Source organism: Helianthus annuus, chromosome 16 (genome assembly GCF_002127325.2).
Source record: "Helianthus annuus cultivar XRQ/B chromosome 16, HanXRQr2.0-SUNRISE, whole genome shotgun sequence".
Taxonomy (NCBI): Eukaryota; Viridiplantae; Streptophyta; class Magnoliopsida; order Asterales; family Asteraceae; genus Helianthus; species Helianthus annuus.
The window spans coordinates 139,137,542-139,157,737 of NC_035448.2; the positions used below are offsets into that span (position 1 = coordinate 139,137,542).

Here is a 20,196-nt window from a genome sequence, read left to right on the forward strand (position 1 = left end):
TTTTGAATGTAAGTTGATTATTTATACTAAACCTATTGGGGTCGTCCTTGAAAAACTTTAATAATCTATTGGTCCTGGGCGATTAGAAACTAAAAGCCTCTAAAATAAACTTTTTAAAAAACAAATATATGAGAAACTTTTTTTAAATAAATAAATATATATATATATATATAAAATTAAATATATGAAAATGGAATAAAAACTTGTGGGATCACTCGCATGTTGCGACGAGCCGCTTAAAACTAAAATTTATGTGGAAACGTATATAAAACAAAAACACATCACACGAGCATTTGCACATTGAAACGTATAAAGAAAACATGCTGTAAAGGTATATTTAGAAAATACGAAAAAGTTACGTCGTAATTTTTTAAAATGATAATTTAAGATAATGTAAAATCACTGTAATCTATCCAAATTTATTTAGAAAATACATAGAGTTGAAAGAAAAACAAAATAAGACTATTTTCATAAAATGAATATTTTTTGGAGCATGCAAAGCTAGTTGTAGATTGAATGATAATTTAAAAATTAATTTAAATAATCATTTTGAAACAAAATTTGAAAAATAGCTAACTGATTCCAACAAAATTAGACAATTAATGTAAACAAAACTCTACTAAACCAGAGGATGTCATGATTAGAACCTGCCTCTTGTTACTGTTAAAGTGACACGCCAGCCACTAAACCAGCGTTTCATCATGCTCGTTTCCGATTTAGTACTTATATATCCCAAGTTTTAAAACCTAAAATTTATTTTAAAAACAAAAAATTTCAGGCTCCTGGAGGATTCGGGCCCTAATCCATCGCTCACCCCCACCCCCTTCGAATCGGCCGTGAAACCTATTTAAGACTGATGTTTTGAGTTGGTTGATTGGTAATTAACATTAACTAAAATAAAACGATTGATTTGCAAATAATTTGATTCTTTTATCATGTGGGAAAGCTATATAGACATAAATTTATTTAAATTAGGGTTTGAAGGACAATCATAAGAATAAGGAATTCGGCTGCGTTACATAGTGTTGTAGAAATCACTAGGTACTAGTCACCCAGTAATGTATCGACTAATGATTAATTGGGTTGGAACTTTGTATTTAATTTTTCAATTTATATATAGGATTAGGATCGAATACAAAGACTCTTAAAAATAAGAAGTCTACAAAGGCTTCTAAAAATAAACCCAATTCACACACAAAAAAAAAAAAAAAAAAAAAAAACCCCTAAACGCCCACCACCACCCAAAAACCTAAACCCCCCACCTCCCAAAAAAACAAATATTTTTTTTTTTTTTGGCTGGGGGAGAGGGTTTAGGTCTTTGGGTGGTAGTGGGGTGGAGGTGGGTGTTTAGGTTTTTTTTAGGTTTTTGGGGGTGACCGTGGAGGGGGGGTTAGGTTTTTTGGTGGCGGTGGAGTGGGGTGGGGTGGGGGTGGGTGTTTAGGTTTTAGGTGGTGGTGTAGTGGGTTTAGATTTTAGGTTCTTGGACACTTGTCACTCTATAAAGCATTCTTACACTTATTACAATTAGGACCCAATAACTAAACCCAACACCATGAGGTTGTCTTCAATTGTTCAGTGGCTGCCATAAAACACAGCAAAAACAAATAGCTATATAAACTATGCTACATTGCTTCCATTCCATCTTATAAAAATTATTACATTCAAAACTACCTAATTGTTTACTATCAAAGAAAAACTAGTTGTGTTTATGCATAGAACGTCCAAAACAACTAAACATAATTGTACATTTAAATTAAACCTCTACATCATTCTCTATAAGCAATTAGTCAACAAACTTGTGTTCTTACATCCCCCATAACCTAGTATAAGATATTAAAGAGCAACAACAAAAATTAAATGAATGGTTACCTCTGTTCAAATCTAAATTTTCTGTCGAATTTTTGTGGATTCCATTAAGTATTGGAACCAGAAAATTATTGGAAAAATGGCATAATCATCGCTTTAATTGCACCACCTAAATCCACGCATGACAATAGCCATCGTCCTTTCAGTTCCATCTAACCTAATTTACTTTTTTTAAAGGCAGTTAATACTGCGTTCGTTTACATAATTACAGGTATGGGGCCAGCCCAATCAGTTCTCATAGTAAAGCCCAGCTTCTTGTTTTTAAGCCCATAATCGCAAACAACAAAGAACACACATTTTTTTGTTGGAGGCCCTATCAAGTTGGAGGCCTAAAGCCCTAGCTTGACTTTAGTGGCTCATGGGCCGGCCCTTTTAGCATTTGTTTCTAGAAAAAAGGTTTAGGTACAAGGCTTCAGACTCAAAATCATATACTTTTAGCATTTGTTTCTGTCAAACTATTTCAAGCATGAAGTCATTTTCTTTTGTCATTTATCTTTGCTAGAATATTTCAAGCCCAATGGCACACTAAAAACAAATTGAACCTGTCATGAAAACCAAAATCGAACGCATTTCAATATCCAAAAACCAAATTTTTACGAATGATCTCTAGATCAAGTGGTGGAAAACTTGCATTTCTTTGTGAGATGCAGGTTCAACTTCCACTTGGTGCACAGTCAGGGATTAGTGGGCAATGATAGAAGATCCAGGGATAGCCTGGGTTCGATTATTGGGCCAAACGGGTTTTACCGATAATTTCACCGTCGTGCCTATGGGCGGGTGGGTTACCGGGTTTTCCCCAAAATTATATATTACTAAGCCCGCATAGTCTAACCACCTTCTAAATCGATCACCATCGTTAGATCTTGCTGTGATGAAATCTTACTCATTTAAACTAACAAAAATAACCGTTGTGATGGCGGTTCAGGGCATTTCTTTACGCTTTCCATAGATGGTGGTTACCTCCACCTTTTCCTACCTATTATCTACACAACTCACTCCTCCTAGGGACCTGGATAGTGCTCTATATTCAGTTGAGAAAGAGATGGAACAATGTAGGAACAAAGTAAAATTGTCAATATAATTCTTGCAAACCTCTTTACATCAAATTAGTATTTTTTTTTCTTAAGTTCTCTAAGTTTGCTTACTGTTTGTTGTTGTTCATGTAATACTATTGCAGGGGGGAAACCAAATTCATTCCGCAACAAAAGCAGGCACTTTGAGAAAGATTAGTAAGAATATTTGTTTACCAAATTGCTACTCTAATTGTCAAAATATGTTATAGAGCAACATGAATCTGAACATTAGGTTAAACTAATTAATCACAATGAACTCAACTCAACTAAATAATAAAGTCTTGATTGTTTGAAGGTATTTTCCGATGCAGGTTAATCTCTTACACCCGTGTTTCAGTTTCATTTAATTCGAAGTTGAGATCTATGTTTGTGTGTATGTGTATATTGAAGTTTAAGGTTTGTGTTGAGTTTGTATCGTATACTTTATTATTTGACTCTTGACTAATTATCCGAATCATCTCTGATACTGAAGATGTGGCCGACCAATCGTTGTTTGATGTGAAAACGATTCCCTTGATGATGTGGTCGTTCAAGGGTGAGTTTATATCCAATCTAAAGCGTTTTTCAATGTCAATTGTGAAGTTAGATTATGGTGTTCACTTTGATAATTAGAAGAGTGATCGATGTTGATAAGAAAATAATAAAAATGATATGTTTTTTTTAATTTATTTCTTATAATTATTACTATTATATTGAAAACTGTTGCTGAATATTTTTTTTCTTTCTGCATAAGTGATCAATTTCAACTAACTTCATTTTATGCATATTTATACAGGATGTTAGCTGACAAGGTTGTTTCAGTATGTAAGTATTATGTTGTATTATTGTATACTTTGCGTTTAATTCGATGAATATAAATATAACTTAATTTTATTTGTTTTTACCGATGCTTGTGTTAACAGAAAAAATGTGTGTATCCACTTAACGGTGGTGGTATGTAGAAAATGGCAAACCATGTTAATGCCAATCGACGGTGGTCACTGGTGATTGATGGAGGAACCCGTATGGTTGTTGGTAGGACATATAAGACAAACAGTTCTCATCTGCAGCCCTATTTTTCTTATTCTTAATGGACTTTTTTATGTTAGGAAGATATGCATGGTGATATATGCTTTGTCTCTGGGAAAAAGTGAAGAATGGTTCAGAAGGTTATTAGGCATTTCTGAAGTGCATTGAACAGTACTGCTCATAAATTATTACTCTACACAATTGGAATTGCAAGTAACCTTATGTACATGATATGCTCATGTGTGAAATGAGGCAGCGAAAGACAATGTTAACGGAACTTGGTGTGCCTTTGACTTCTATGAGTTAAACAACAATGGGGTAGGTTTAACTTTTGTTAAACAAGTAAGTATATCCGCTGCTTTAACTGTTCTCTTTTTCATTGAATCACACAATAAACATCGATAACAAAGCAACATGATTGGAAGCTCAACTTGCGTTGGTCACACCTTTGGTAGAAGATTTAGAAGTAAAAAAAGAAAGAAGAAGCACACCATTTGCAGATATAAAGGGTCAGATTGAAAAAGATAATGCTGGAGTTTCGGGATTTAGTTATTTGTAGATTCATTGGGGAATACCAATCTCATCTCAGACCCTTAAAAAAACATAAAATCTTTTTAGAAGAATTACATTTTCATTGCAGTCCAAAGTGCTTCACAAAGTTTCAACCCATGTGAATGAGGTGCGTTCAATTTGTAGTGTTATTGAGTTGTATTTTGGTAAGACCTATCAAGTTGTCACTTTTGGTAGAACACCCGTAGTGGGAGGGGTTTTGGGCGTTTTTCCCTCCAAAAACGCTTTTCACGCCTACCTCATCGCCCCGCGGGGTGTTTTTGAAGGGTTTTTTTATTGGGCGTTTCCTTAAACACACCGGATGGAAGATGGAATGGCAAATGGAACATTTTTGATGGGTTTTCATTTTTATTTTTTTTAATTCAATTTCAATGTTTAATCATTATAAGTGCATTATACCATTACACTCCTTTTTAACTTCAAGCTCATTTGCTGACTAGGAGCCACGTGTCCCTTCATGCCCAAGGATGAGGTATTTGTTTCACTCAACATTACACATGGTCTTAGTAACTTTAGCATTTTGTTTAGATGTATCGTATTACCTTCAATATGTTACATATAATGATATATGATTAGAGTGAATTGCAAATTTTGTCCTTTATCTATATACCACATTTCAAGCGGTGTCCTTTATCTTTAAAATTGACGAGTTTCATGTTGTTGCATCGTTTGTCCTTTGACTCTAACTCAGTTTGTTTTGAACATTAAATGAGATCATGAGGGTAATTTTGTAACTATACCCATCGTTTGTCCTCAACAAAAAAAAACAACCAGAACTCTACTTTTGGCAAAAAGTGACAAATATTTAGTGGGCGTTTAGGATTCCTTTTCAAAAGTGACATATTAACTTATATAAGTCAAAAGTGAGAAGTTAGAAATTCTAACTTCTTAAAAATGACTTCTAAACACACAAAACCCTTCAAAATAAGCTAACCAAAACACTTTAAAAAATAACTTATTAACTTTTGTAAGTCATAAGTTGCTTCAAAATAAGCTAACCCAAACACCCCCTTAATTATGGGGAAATGGACTGTATCACCCTCAACTATTCAAAATTGGCCAATAGCACGCCCAACTTTCAAGTTGGCTCCCACCACCCTCTACTTAACATTTAGGTTGCTGTGTCACCCATTCATTAAATAATCACTAATTCAGTTTGTTTTTAATCCTACGTGGCAAGGAACTTGTGAGGTGGGCAGGCTACGTGGACTCACCATCATCTATCTCTGTAAACATAAATAAAAACCCTAAATCACTTGCCAGTTCAACCCAAACACAAATTGCAGAAAAAATCAATCAGAACTCCTACCACCACAACCACCTCCATCACCACCACTAACCATTCCCACAATTACCGCCAACCACCATCACCTCCGCCAACATAGATCGAAGCACAAATCTCAACGGCAACGATACAAACAACAACCAATACCCAAAATCAACAACAAACACAACCCAACCGTCGCCGCCTCCTTTCAGATTGGAACGACGAACCCGAAAGAGAGAGAGATGGGAGAGAGGACATCACCGTTACTAGCCAAGATTGAAGCACAATCTCACCGGAGATTTGGACTTGTGAAGCCATGGTATGTTCTCGTTTCAGATCTAGGAGACGAAGCCGCCGTCGTCCCTATTGCAGATCTGACATTCATTTGGTTGTGGGTTGGAGGGTAATGGCTGGAGGTGGTTGTTGGTGGCGGCTGGAGAGGTAGAGAGAGAAGAAAAGTTTGATTTGGTGGCTGCGGTTAGGGTTTTGAGGGTAGATAAGATGTTTTTGAAGGGGAGGCGTGTGATGGTGGTGTCGTCGTCGGAATCTGCTCGTTGGCGTTTTCCCATTTTTTCTATGTTCTGTGTGAAGTGAGTAGTATTTATGTTGATAGTTTATGGTCTTAGGAGTGAAGATGGTGGACATGTGTGTGGCTGTTGAGTGGATGAAGTTGGAGATGTTATTTAGGTGGTGGTGGTGGTGGTTGTGGTGACGGTGGTCAGTTGTGGTGGTCATCGGAAAGCTTTGTTGTTGTCGCCGGTGAGTTAGAGAGATTATGTTTTATAAAGTGACTATACTGTGTTTATATATATTTATATTAATTATAATTAAAAAAAGCTACATCACCTTGCCACATCAGATAAAAAGCCACATTAGCAAAAAAATAAACAAACTTAGTTAGTGTTTTTTTAACGAAGTGGTGACAGTGACACCAAGTTGTCGAGTAGAGGGTGGTGGGAGCCAAACGTCGAGCCTATAGTGGTGACCAGGCCAAGCTAGGCCCTACTACCCCTATGTCGCAAGCCGCGAGGGACTAAGAAATCAACCCTATAAATGGAGGGCTTCGGCCTTCAGTCCAACTCGTTCATTTTCTTTTCTTTCTCTCGAAAATTTACACAGTATAAGCTATTCTCGGGCATAATACCCCCTAAATAACAAAGTTCTGCCTCATTGTAAGTATCATAACCCCGGTTACGTATTAGATACGCTGCCAGATTGATCCAGGGTTCCGTAACGGCTGTCGAGGTTCTGCCCGACGTAGTCGTTGGAATGTCGTCTCAAGGTTCCGTTAATCGGATGGTGCCGGAAAACCGGCTTGCGGGGCTGCTACAAGGATCAAGGGTCATCAGAATTGGGTTTTTATTGGTTTATTATTGCTAAAGCGTGTAAAAGAACAGGGTTAGTTGGGGTGGGGTGGGGGTGGGCCCTACTTGAATTTAATTAATTAATAATATGTTTTAAGAAATTCATATTGACCATTTTGCCCCTGAGTAAAAAGACAAAATAACAAGATTTTATTAGCCAAATATTAGGTGATATGATTTTTGGACCAAAATGACAATAAAGTAAAACCACGGGTGTCACACCCCAACCGATGGCGGAAACATCGGAGTGAGACGAAGAAAGATTGCTCATCACTTATAACGCTATTTGTGACAATATTTAATAAACCGATTTCATTTCATAATTCATTTGTCAACATTTCAAAGAAATCAAATAACATCAAGTTCAAAGGAAATACAATAGAACATAATCAAAATTGATACAACGATTAAACCTAAACGTCTATATGTGTATCTATGCATCAACGCTACTTCATTTCATAGCATCATCATCCTCAACATGTAACATGTTTAAAATAAAGTTCAATGCAAAAGCAAAGGCGAGTATACCAGTTTAAGCATAAGTATAAGTAATAGTATAAAAGTTTAAAATGAATCCACATGACAACTTAGTTTATACGAGATCAACCTAACGTGGCATGCAATATTTCTAGCCAACCTCTGTTTACGCAAGAAAGTTTAATTAATTCAACATGACCCAAGTTTAAGGGGGGCGGTGTGTAACAACTCTCACTAAAACCAATACTTAATATGTTAATTGTCTCTTAAGAAAACCCTAATTGAGAAACCCAAGTAATTCTGCATAAACCCTAAAATTTTCAGAATCATCAGAATCAGGATCAGGGCCCCTAAAACTCAGGGGGGGTCAAACCCTAGTTACGATTATCTAAATTGAGAGCTGTCAAATTCGAATTTTAAAATTCTATCAACTCAGCAAGCCTACACACGCAAAAACCTACCCTATGAACATAGGTTACCCCTCGCGTCACGCGACGCCCATGGGGGTACCCCTCGCGTCACGCGACGGGGGTCAAATTTCGTATATAAATAGGGGTGTCTGGGACTTGATTTTGAGAGTTGAAATGACGTAAAACGTCAAAATACACGCTGAGTTATCAGCTATATACTACACAAACACACACAGATCTCGAATCGCTGCCGTAATCAGGGTAATAACTCGATCGCTATTACGATTCAACGTCCGATCGATTGTAACTATCCAACGATTGTTTAAGTGCTGCTCAAATTGAGTTTATACTTTGTTATTCATCGTGATTTCGACTTGAATGTTTGAGTGTTGTTCGAACTCGGACTATACTCTGTCATTCGTTGTGAATCCGCTGAATTGTTAAGTATTGCACTTTGTTAATCGTTGTGAAGGTTTAATCTCGTGAATTGACGTAACTGATGTATTAGTTACTAACCCCGTTTGTGTGCATTGTTATTTAAATTAGGTTAATCAAGGCTAATCAGTAGACTTATACTCTGCTCGTTAAATCTGCAATGTGAGTCATTCTCTTTTTATCAACTGTTTTACAAAACTCCAAATTATTTTCAAAGTTATAATTACAGGGATTAAGTCTATGTAATCACCAAATTACAGCCGGTATGTGGGGTTTTGTATAGATTACTTATTTCCCGTCACCATTGGACAATGAGTTAGCCAAGGGGTGATCTGACCACAGTCACGGACACCATTTGGACAACGAGATAGCCAATGGGTAGTCGAGTGACAAATACTGTGGGTAGTTGGTTGATATCAGAAACATTGTAATCACCCTTAATACTGTGAATTATAACAAATGTGTCGTTTTCAGTAAAATGAATGATTCACTTAGTATTTCCCTGCTGACAAAACCTTTTTCAAACATGTTTCAGGTGATCTGTTGTGAGCAAAGAAAAAGTGCCGTGGAGTACTACAAGCTTAGAAAAGTGGCTCAATGTAAATAAATAAACATGTTTTGAGAAATAAAGATTTCCCAGTGAAATCACCTTATTGTAAATTATGGGATTTATCCCTATATTATATATAAACGAGCAGTTTTAATATTAAACGATCCTGCTTAAAAAGACTTTCGCTGTCACTTAAATAAATACCACGGGATTTCTGTCCCGTGGCTCCTGAAACGGGTCAAACCGGGTCGGGGGCCGTGACAAAAAAAGGTGGTATCAGAGCCACTGATTTAAGCTTACTATTGATTTTAGCCTATTAAAGAAATTGGAAGATACTTAGGGATTCTAATTGCCATTCTGTGAAAATATGTTTTATTAACTGATTAATTGTTGAGTTACAGTATGGGTAAACAAAAGCTTTCTGCTATCTACCACAAATTAGATACTGCACCCACAGAAAAAGGAACTTCTTCCTCCAAATACCCAGCAGATCTGGAAGAAGGGATTTTTGTCCGTAAGGCAAATTATGAAAATCCTCTCACCCCAGATAAAAGAAATTCGATTCTTAGGAAGGGACATGAGAAAATAAAGAAACCCCAAGTCAAGAAAGTGAGGTTTAATCCAGAAACCCAGGAATTAGGCAATAGTCCACCTTGGGAAGACAAATTAGATGAAAAATTGGCAAATCTTTATATGCTAGCTACCGTAGCAGAGAATGCAAACCTCTAAACTATCAATAAGCCTGGTCTAGTAGAAAATTCCTACCCAGTAAATAAATAAATCCTAGTATATTCTCTTTCCTGTTGTCTTTTGTACAAATTAGTATGCAATAAAACTTCAATGTTTATTTGTAAAACTTTGTTCCAAAGTTTTAACTTAGCATTTTTGTGCATTTTGCATATATGCTATACAGCATGAATGAGATATCGGAAGCATTTCAGAATCTCAACCTCTACCCAGTACCAATTGAAGTCTCCCACGACTTTACTGGATATATTGCTGACATAGAGGAACCTTTGGAATTCCAAGCTCCACCGCTGGAAAAAGCAAAACCTAAAAAGAGAAGAAGATATGTAGGATGGAGGAAAGTGCGCAGAAGAAAGCCAGCCACTAGGAAACTCCCCAAAGTAGAAAACCCTATAGACAAAGGAAAAGGAATCGAAACCGGAGAGAGTTCTAAGCCAGCAGAGATAGAAATCAGGAAAGATTCTAAACAAAAAGGAATAGAAATTGGAGAGAGCTCTAGACAACCTGAAGAAATCACCTTTCAAGACGAAATAGATCGTCTACTGGCAAATTGTGATGTCATTAGCCCTATCCATAATAATCTATATCCTTATCTGGCCGAAAACCAACTTCCTGTAAATCTGGAACCAGCTATTCCAGACCCACTAATCCATACTCGACCTTTAGGCCAAATGGAAGAATGGTGGACGAATGACTGGCAATTCCAAAATATGATCAACAGTCCTTATTCCTTCCTCCCACAGTTTGATCCAGAACCTATCCCCAATCCTCCAATGAGCAACGAAAACTTAGCCGAACTTCGTCAGTTTGGTGAAGAGCTGATAGGTACAGGGAATAGGATCCGGGAAAGGGGGAACAAACCTCCTGGAAATACGACGAGAGGGAGCGTCGCTACTAAAAGGCCAGTTGACCAAAGAAATAGTGGGGTTGGGAAGTATGTCTGTATAATAACAGTAATAGTAAAATATAACTCTGTAAAATGGGAAATAAGACCTTGTAAGATAAACAGTGTGTATGGATGCCTATATAATCTATAAAACAAAATAGAAGTCGAAACATCGACAATTTTGGATATATATATATATATATATATATGTGTTGTGAAAAAAAGATTTATGTGATTACTTGCCATTGTTTTATTTACAATCATTTGATACTAATAGTTATATCTATAATAATTATCAGATGGAAAACGCTAGTAATGAACCAGTTAATGAAGGAAATCAATCTGAGCAAAATCCGGAAAACCAATATATGACTAGACAAGATATTGAAAATATAATCACTCAAGGTATAGCTAATGCTATTCCTGCAATCATGGCTGCTGCTCAGAAACCTGTTGAACCGCAACAAATCATTCCTAGTAAACGTACTCAGGAAGACAATTTTAGTCATAGTGTAAATGGAGGCGGCAATCATGACGATAATAATCCACGACAGGCTCCACTTCTTAAGAAAATGAAAGCTGCAACGCCTGGTTGCACTTTCAAAGAATTTCTTGCTTGCAAACCTGCTGAATTTGCAGGCAACGAAGGAGCAACTGCAATACTGCGTTGGTTAGAGAAAACCGAAGCAGTAATTGCAATAAGTAAGTGTGCCGAAGAAGATCAGGTTATGTATGCGTCAAATTTGTTCAAAGAAGGGGCGCTAGAGTGGTGGAACACAGTATTACAAGCAAAAGGAAGAAGGATGGCCTATGCTATGAACTGGGAAGAGTTTAAGAATCTTGTAGAAAGAAAATATTGTCCTGAATATGAAAAGGAACAAATGGCAAATAAGTTCCTAAGCCATCGTATGGTAGGTGTAGAATGTCGCGGTTATACTTCGACATTCTTTGAATATGCTAGAGTGGTACCAACACTGGCTTCGCCAGAACCGGTACTCATTTCTCGTTATATTTGGGGACTAATTAGTGAAATCCGTAACATCGTTAAGGCTGCAAGACCACGCACTATTAACGATGCTGTGGAATTAGCTAACACCCTAACTGATGAATTGGTACGCACAAGAGATGAAACCAGAAAGAAGGAATTAGCTCAGAAAATTACCCAAGGATTTCGTATAGGTAATAACAACAAGTTCAAGAAAAGGGGTATCGGGCAATCTTCCACTCCGCCTTTCTGCAGGAATTGCAGAAAGAAACATTTTGGAAAATGCCCTGAAATCTGTAATTTCTGCAAGGCTACAGGGCATCGTGAGGAGGATTGTAGGAGAAAGACCAAGATCTGCTATAACTGCGGGGAAGCGGGGCATTTCTAACTCGAATGCCCTAAATTGGTTAGACCAGCAGATAATAAAGGCAAACCAGCTGACGGAACTACTAAAAAGAATGCCAGAGCATTCCAGCTGACTACCCAGGAAGCAGAACTCATCCCAAATGTGATAGCCGGTACGTTCTTAGTTCATGACGTGTTTGCAAAAGTATTATTTGACTCTGGTGCAAACCAAAGTTTTATCAATACTTCATTCTGCCAAGCTCTTAATTTACCCTTAACCACCCTTAGGCAGATTTTTACAGTCGAAACGGCCGATGGAAATTCTGTTAACATAAATAAGGTTTTGCAAGAAGGAAAGATAGAACTTTTAGGTCATAAATTTTCTGCAAACCTGTTACCTATGAAGTTAGCCGGATTCGATGTAGTGTTAGGAATGGATTGGTTAGTAGCCAACCATGCTCGAATCCTTTGTGATAAGAATTCAGTAGAAATCAGTACTCCCACAGGAGAGGTAATTTTAATTACAGGAGATAAACCACGAAAGCCACTGAAATTCATTTCAGTAATGAAGTTGGCTAGTTATTCAAGAAAACAAGAAATGATGTATATGATTTCGGTAATCATTAACACTAAAAGTAAGGAACTCCAGGACATCTCTATAGTCTCAGAATACCCAGACGTCTTTTCGGAAGAATTACCTGGGTTACCACCTGATAGAGAAGTAGAGTTTAGAATTCATCTAATTCCGGGTACTACACCGATAGCCAAGGCACCTTATCGATTAGCACCCACTGAAATGTTAGAATTGAAGAAACAGTTAGATGAACTATTAAGCAAGGGATTTATACAACCTAGTTCATCCCCTTGGGGAGCACCAGTGTTGTTTGTGAAAAAGAAAGATGGATCGATGAGAATGTGTATCGATTATAGGGAACTAAATAAGGTTACAATTAAGAATCGGTACCCATTACCTAGGATTGACGATCTTTTTTATCAACTTCAAGGTGCTAGGTATTTTTCTAAAATAGACTTAAGATCCGGATATCACCAGCTGAAAGTACAAGAAGAAGACATACCTAAAACTGCTTTCAGAACTAGGTATGGTCATTATGAGTTTACAGTCATGCCCTTTGGACTAACAAATGCCCCAGCAACATTTATGGACATGATGAATCGGATCTGTAAACCATATTTGGATAAATTTTTAATCGTTTTCATCGAAGATATACTTATTTATTCCAAATGTCAGGAAGAACATTGTAAGCACCTGCATGCACTCTTAACTTTGTTAAGAAAGGAAAAGCTTTACGCCAAATTCTCGAAGTGTGAATTCTGGTTGCAAGAAGTACAATTTTTAGGTCATATGGTAAATCACGAAGGAATTCACGTAGATCCTGCTAAAATAGAAGCAATCACCAAATGGAAGGTCCCGCAAACAGCTATGGAAATTAGAAGTTTTCTAGGCTTAGCTGGATACTACAGACGATTTATTAAAGATTTCTCTAAGACAGCTGTACCTTTAACTAGGTTGACCTGTAAAGCCGCTAAATTTGAATGGGGACATAGACAAGAAGAAGCTTTTAAGATTTTAAAGCACCGATTGACGAATGCTCCAATTTTAGCATTGCCCGAAGGAACAGAAGATTTTGAAGTATATTGTGATGCTTCAAAACTAGGATTCGGATGTGTGTTGATGAAACGCAAGAAGGTAATTGCGTATGCCTCCCGGCAGTTGAAAAAGCACGAGGAAAATTATACAACTCATGACTTAGAATTAGGAGCCATAATTTTTGCCCTTAAAATATGGAGACATTATCTGTATGGAAGTAAGTTTACTGTTTATACAGATCATAAAAGTTTAAGGTACATATTTGGGCAAAAAGAGTTAAATATGAGACAAAGAAGATGGATGGAAATCCTAAGCGATTACGACTGTGATATCCAATATCACGAAGGAAAGGCAAACGTAGTTGCAGATGCTTTAAGTCGTAAATATCATGAAAAGCAAAAGCGAGTCCATGCTCTTAGATTAAATCTACAAGTAGATTTAATGGAACAATTAAAGAAAGTTCAGGAAACAACAATCAAGGATGATGCTGAAGGAATGAAAGGTTGAATATGTTCGTTTAAGGATTTAGGAAGTTAAAACACAAGAATATAGGTATTCGAAAGTAATCATCCTTTAACCCCAATTACTTGTTCTTGACACTATGAAACCTCAAGGGTTAATGTTTTCATGAGTAAGATACTCATTAGAATCGTAACAAGTCTTATGTCTTAGTTGATGTTATTCTAATAACTTGATGAATGAACACAAGTCCACCATCAAGGGTTCGAATAGTATATATATATATATGTATAAGTATTATATGTAATATTTAGTCCATTAGTCAAGCATGAGGTAGAAGATAAATCTTCATTTAGGTACCTCTATTGTGTCATAGAATTCATGTAGGAGGTAGGAAGAACAAGCTTCCATTTAGGTACCTCTTATGGTTCACCACTACACTTGATATAGAAACATACAAGGAGGGTCATGAACTAATAATAAAGTAAATCTAATCTAATAAATTATAAAATGTTCAAATGAAGGAGTGGAACTTAGTTTGGAAAGCCAAGGCTTCCATTTGTTCACACTTCACAAGTCACAAGTTCATCATATAAAAGATGATGTCTTGTGCTTATTTTCATCATTGATTTGTTATGTATAAACAGAAATAAAAAGGGGTGTTTGAACCCAAAACTTTGATGGAAATCCCCTAAACACAAACCCACAACCATAGACTAAGTTGTGAGCTTGGTGGGAACAAGATTCCACCAAGTTTTCTATCAAAATATGAACATAAAAACAAATAAAAATGAGCAGAATTTTATATGCATTTTGGACCTCAAAAATGGTGAGGTTTCACCTTAGTTTACACAATCAAACTTGTGAAAACCTTCTCAGAGGTTATCCAAGTGTTTTAGAAGAAGAAACAAGAAGAAACAAGAAGAAAAGATTTGAAGAAGTGAGCTAGGACTCACTTTGAATGACTCAAACTTTCTGCTCAAAGCTGAGAATTTTTGGAGTGATTAGAGAGTGATTTTGGAGTGATTAAGAGGTTTGTAAAGTGGTAAAAAGGGCTGAGGGTATCCGGGGCACTCTCGGGGAGAGGGTGCATTGACCCCATTCCCCGATCGGGAGCACAGCCGCCATCACCGCGGGGACCCGATTCGGGGAGGGTCTTCGGCACTTCTTCACCGCGTTGAATTGGCACGAGGTTTGAGGAACGGCTACATTTGCAACGGTCGAATTTAAAAATAAAAAAAATTCACTTTTTAAACAAATATAAATAACCACACCCACCACTAATTTTTTATACTCTCAAACCACACCCACTTCACTAATTTTTTATACTCTCAAACCACACCCACTTCACTAATTTTTTATACTCTCAAACCACACCCACTTCAAACCGAGCAATGGAGAACCAACCCCGCGAAGCCAAGAAAAAAACTAAGGGACGGGGCTCGCAACCGTCTCGTGGTGGTTCGAGCGGTACAAGTGCACAACCACAACCCCCTTTCGGATATACTTCACAACCCCCGTTTTTTTTCCAACAACCTTCACACCCCTCCTTTTACAACACCCAACCACCCAATTTCGGCTATTTTCAAAATTTGTTATCAATGGATGCTCCTCAATCCCTCGCCTTCGACCCATATGGTTTTCGTCCCCCACAAGTTCCATCTACACAAGGAAATGCTGAACGTCCTCTACCTATTTACGACGACGACGACGAGGAGGTAGTGCCCGAAAATCAAAATTTGGGCGACGATGAAGATGACACCGGCGACGATGAATATAATGTGGATGAAGACGCCGACAACGAAGAAGATGACGCTCGGGATAAAAATGGAAAAATGGCGAGCGAAAAATGGACAAAGGTCCAAGAAGAGGCGTTGGCGAAGGCGTGGGTACATTGCTCTACCAACAAAAAGAAGGGCAATCAACAAAACCGCGATAGTTTTTGGCGTAAGATTTTAGATCATTTTAACGCCACCGTTGGTGGAAGTAACCGGACCGTGCATCAAGTACGGTCTAAATGGACCTCGATGATGACGAAAATAAACTTTTTCAACGACCTATACCAACAAGCGGTAAAAATTATATTTTTTAACACTGTATATTTTTTAATTTTCTTTACTAAGTTCATATTTTTTTAACACTTATTATTTTATTATATATAGGATCGCACACGAGGAAGTGGGTGTAAGGATCTCGACGTGATGAAAGTCGCTTTAAAGGAATTTAAAGAGAGATATCCGAACGGTTTTCAACATGTCGAGGTGTGGGAGGTCGTTCGAAAACACGACAAATGGGCCCAAGTCCCATTGTCGGGTGAGGAAGGGGAAGGTTCGGCACAAAAAAGAAAGCCCATTGACGTGGACCCTTCCATACCCGATATGAACGAAGACCCCTCGCCACAAAGAACACAACGCCGAGACAAGTGTCAAGCGACATCGTCCGAGGGAAGCTCGGCCGAGTTGGCGGCACAATTCAAAGAGTACACCGCCATGAAAGAAGCGAAGCACGCGATGGAATTGGAGGCGATTGAATTGAGGAAGAAAAGAGAGTCGGAGGCTCGCGAGCTCATATCGAAACAACGCGAGACGATGAAAAACTACAATTACGATCGAGATATGAAAACATTCCTCAAGCCGCACGACGATGCTCCGCCAAATATGTTGCCGTTCATCCTCGCCCGAAAGCGCGTGTCACACCCCGATTTCCACGTGTATCACCGGGGTGTCACACCCCGATTTCCACGTGTATCACCGGTGGGCCTGGTGGGGGATTACCGTGACGTAGTTGGCAACAATATAGTCAAACCACACAATTATATGAATGCACAGCGGAAGCATAAAGATAAATATAATCCAACCATTGATTGTAATATCGAATGTATCACAAATAGTTGAATGGTATCCACAGGAGGATCAAAATAATAGAAAGTATTGTTCAACAAACAAGGCATCAAAGCTTGCGAGACTTCTTAAGATGCTAAGGAGCTATAGCCAACCGATTACGTTTAGTACCTGCACTTAATCTTTTTGGGAAAATACGTCAGTTTACACTGGTAAATACATTCAACCGACACTTTTGTAAAATGTTTATTAAAATTGATTTGAATGCACAAGGCACAAATTCTTTTATAACTTGGGATAATTTATAATAAATCTTGTAAAGAATTACATGTTTGCTATGCGTTCGGTCGCCCGGGTCATGCCGGGTTAAAGTTTAATAGACACACCACATTGCGTAAAACCGAGGTGGGTAAACCAACGGTTACGTCTTTTGATAAAATAGACATAATGCCGGGTGTACGCCTACACCCGGATGTCGAGGTCGTGGCCATTTCGTAAAATGATGCCAAGGATATCCGGGACATGGTCATTAATCCCCCAAAGGCGTTAAGCCAACAAAACAAATTTTTAAACGGGTCACATTGATAATACCCAACTACAAATGAGTTGGGGTCAATTGCCCGACCAAGCGGTATTTTAGATACCGTAACCCAAGCCCGTAATATGGAAAATAAGTTAAAAGTATTTACCTTTGCAAGTATTGTCCTTAATTGATTAAATCATAGATATCTTTTACTGGGGCTCCTATTCTGGAACGATGGTTTTAAAATAACCTATTAGAATTCTAACGGGTCTTTATATTAGCCGTAGCCTAGACCGGTCAGTTTCAAAGGATAGATACGGTTTAATCGCGTGAAAGGCGAAAACCGGGAATGAAATGTGATTATGACCCAACAAGTTTGAAGGCTTGTTTTATATGGTTTTAATATTCACACTCTGGATTTTGGGGTCAAAATAATATGGTTTGACCCATATCGGCTAATTTATGTAAACTAGTTGCATAAGCCGAACCGTGTGCGCAATAGGCGCAACGGGTAACCGTAAGAGTCCTACAATGTTTTCCTAAGTCAATATGCTTTAAAGAGGTTGTGGTATCAGTAGGATACCTTCCATAATTCTCGTAACGAGTTTTAGTTCATTATACGCCCCGTAGGGGTTTTCCGGTCATTTTAAGGACTTTTAAAGGCTTTCTGAGTTCTACAGGAAATCTGAGTTTCCCGTTCAGTTTATACAGTCCAAAATACTTTATTTATTATTTAAAATCAGTAGCAACTGGAATCGGGTCAAAAGACCTTGTAGAACTCAAGTTTTGGCCGAAAAGGGCATATTCGGTATTTACCGAACCGTAGTCATAACCGCAGGTTATGAGCAGGTTAAAATTAATTAAAAATCTTTAAAAATTCCCAAAATATTATTTTACAACAGTGAGTAAAAGGTTTGGTGTCGAAATTTTGGTTTAGGTAGGCGTTATGCTAATCGCGCCGTTTATTACAAAAGTTTCTTTTAATTGCGCTATTTAGCATAACTCCTATTCTAGACCTCGGATTGGCGTGAAACTTTAGGGACATGCTTAGAATTTAGTAAGCAAGGTTATGGTCCCTTCACGTGTCCGAAATACTCGTTTTATTTTGAAAAGGGCGTTACGGTCAACTTTTAAGCGATTAACGGAAATGCGTAAAAGACTCGGACAAACAACGAACCGGTCACAGAGGGCGATACCATCATGTGACCTGGTCCTAAGAGAGTCCTAAGGCATATCTACATTGCACTAAAACGGGTCAGAACTGAAGTCAAAGCAAAAGTCAAACTTTTGCGACATTCGGCTCCGAACCGGGTCAATATAACAAATGGCCGAATCAAACAAGCTTAGACAAGTTAGTATACTTATTATCATGTTTTATGAGTATTCAAACAGGTTACATATCACCTACATTACAGATTATGCAAGAATCGCAAAAATGGCTTTCTGTTGACTTTTTAAGTATACGTTTGACTCGACATTTGAACTAGTTAGAGTGGTGATCAGGGGGAACCCTTTTAGGGGTTTATTACCCACATAAATACCAACTTATGACTACTTTCAATTCGTGATATGACTGAGCCATTGTAGACTAATCTCGAAGTCAAACCGTAATTACGACGGTTTGATTTTTAGCTATATAACTAAGCAAAACTAAACCACAAAGGATTGAACGACTTACAGAGGTCTTATGCTTGCTTAGAGGACACTTGAGAGGAAATGTTGAGCTCCAGATGTGATCAATGAAGGCAGGGAAGGTGTGAGTAACATGTTGTGCAATGAGGCCTTTATATAGTACTCTTAAGGCCCTAGATTATTGACAAACATGTCTACCCATGCCCCTTGATCAGCAACATGTGTCCTCTAGTGCTAGAGAGTGATTAGGGGTCGCCCATACCTCTGGGAAACCCATACACTAATGTTTTACCGTTTTAAACAGCCAATAGCCAACTTTCTGTCGCTGGGCATCGTTTACGGACCGTATGGCTTGGGCCTTGCGGTCCGTAAGCCTGTAGCGGAGACAAGCTCAATCTTTCACCCCCTTACGGTCCGTAAGGCAGGACCTTTGCGGTCCGTAAGGGTTGTTTTTAAATCTTTTTAAATCTTTTGTAGTGATTAACGAAATCTTCGGTAATTAATAACCTGACCTTTCGGGTTTGAAGGGGTAACTTTGCGATTTGGCCCTCGGTTAATTACAATTAAGGGCCTCGTGCCTTTTACCCGTACTGTTAAGCCCCCGGTTAATTTAATTATTATCCGAAACGCCTTAACTTTCATTGTTGAAGCTTTTAACCCCTCTCGTACGAATTTGATTATAACTTTCTCGTTTTAAAACGGAACTTCGCGGAATTTATATAGTACATTCTAGTGAGCGTATTTTACTGTTACAAAGCCTCGGGTACGTCAAAGGGTCACTCAGAGGTATAATTAAACATGTTGACACAGTTAACCCCTGCAGCTTGTAATCTCTCACTTTCTTCCGCGTTTCGCTCCCGTACGATCCATGATTTATTCGTTTGAAGGTACGAGCATTGTTTAAGGTTACTATACAGTATACTTACCCTTGTTTGACATTTATAACCCTCGAATTTACATACTTTCAAGGTTTGTCAATTTTAGTCTCTTATTTAATATTAAATGCCACGTGTAAACTCAAGACACGTGTCAATACATTATTGGACACAAAATTTCGAGGTGTTACATCCTCAGCCCCTTAAAATAAATCTCGACCCGAGATTTACTCAAACAAATAAGGGTATTTCTCTTTCATCGTGGATTCAACTTC

At 37.9% G+C, this 20,196-nt stretch overlaps 1 long non-coding RNA gene across 2 annotated transcripts; it reads left to right on the forward strand.

Moving 5' to 3' along the window:
- The first annotated feature begins 2,828 nt into the window (after window positions 1-2,828).
- Window positions 2,829-4,440, forward strand: LOC110916563. Of its 2 annotated transcripts, none has more exons than XR_004883639.1 (7): window positions 2,829-2,918; window positions 3,044-3,095; window positions 3,251-3,335; window positions 3,412-3,474; window positions 3,715-3,743; window positions 3,842-3,953; window positions 4,028-4,440. It is a non-coding gene; the product is annotated as an uncharacterized LOC110916563 (long non-coding RNA). The 2 variants fall into 2 exon arrangements; XR_002579846.2 differs by having other exon boundaries at window positions 4,032-4,440.
- Window positions 4,441-20,196: the final 15,756 nt, after the last annotated feature.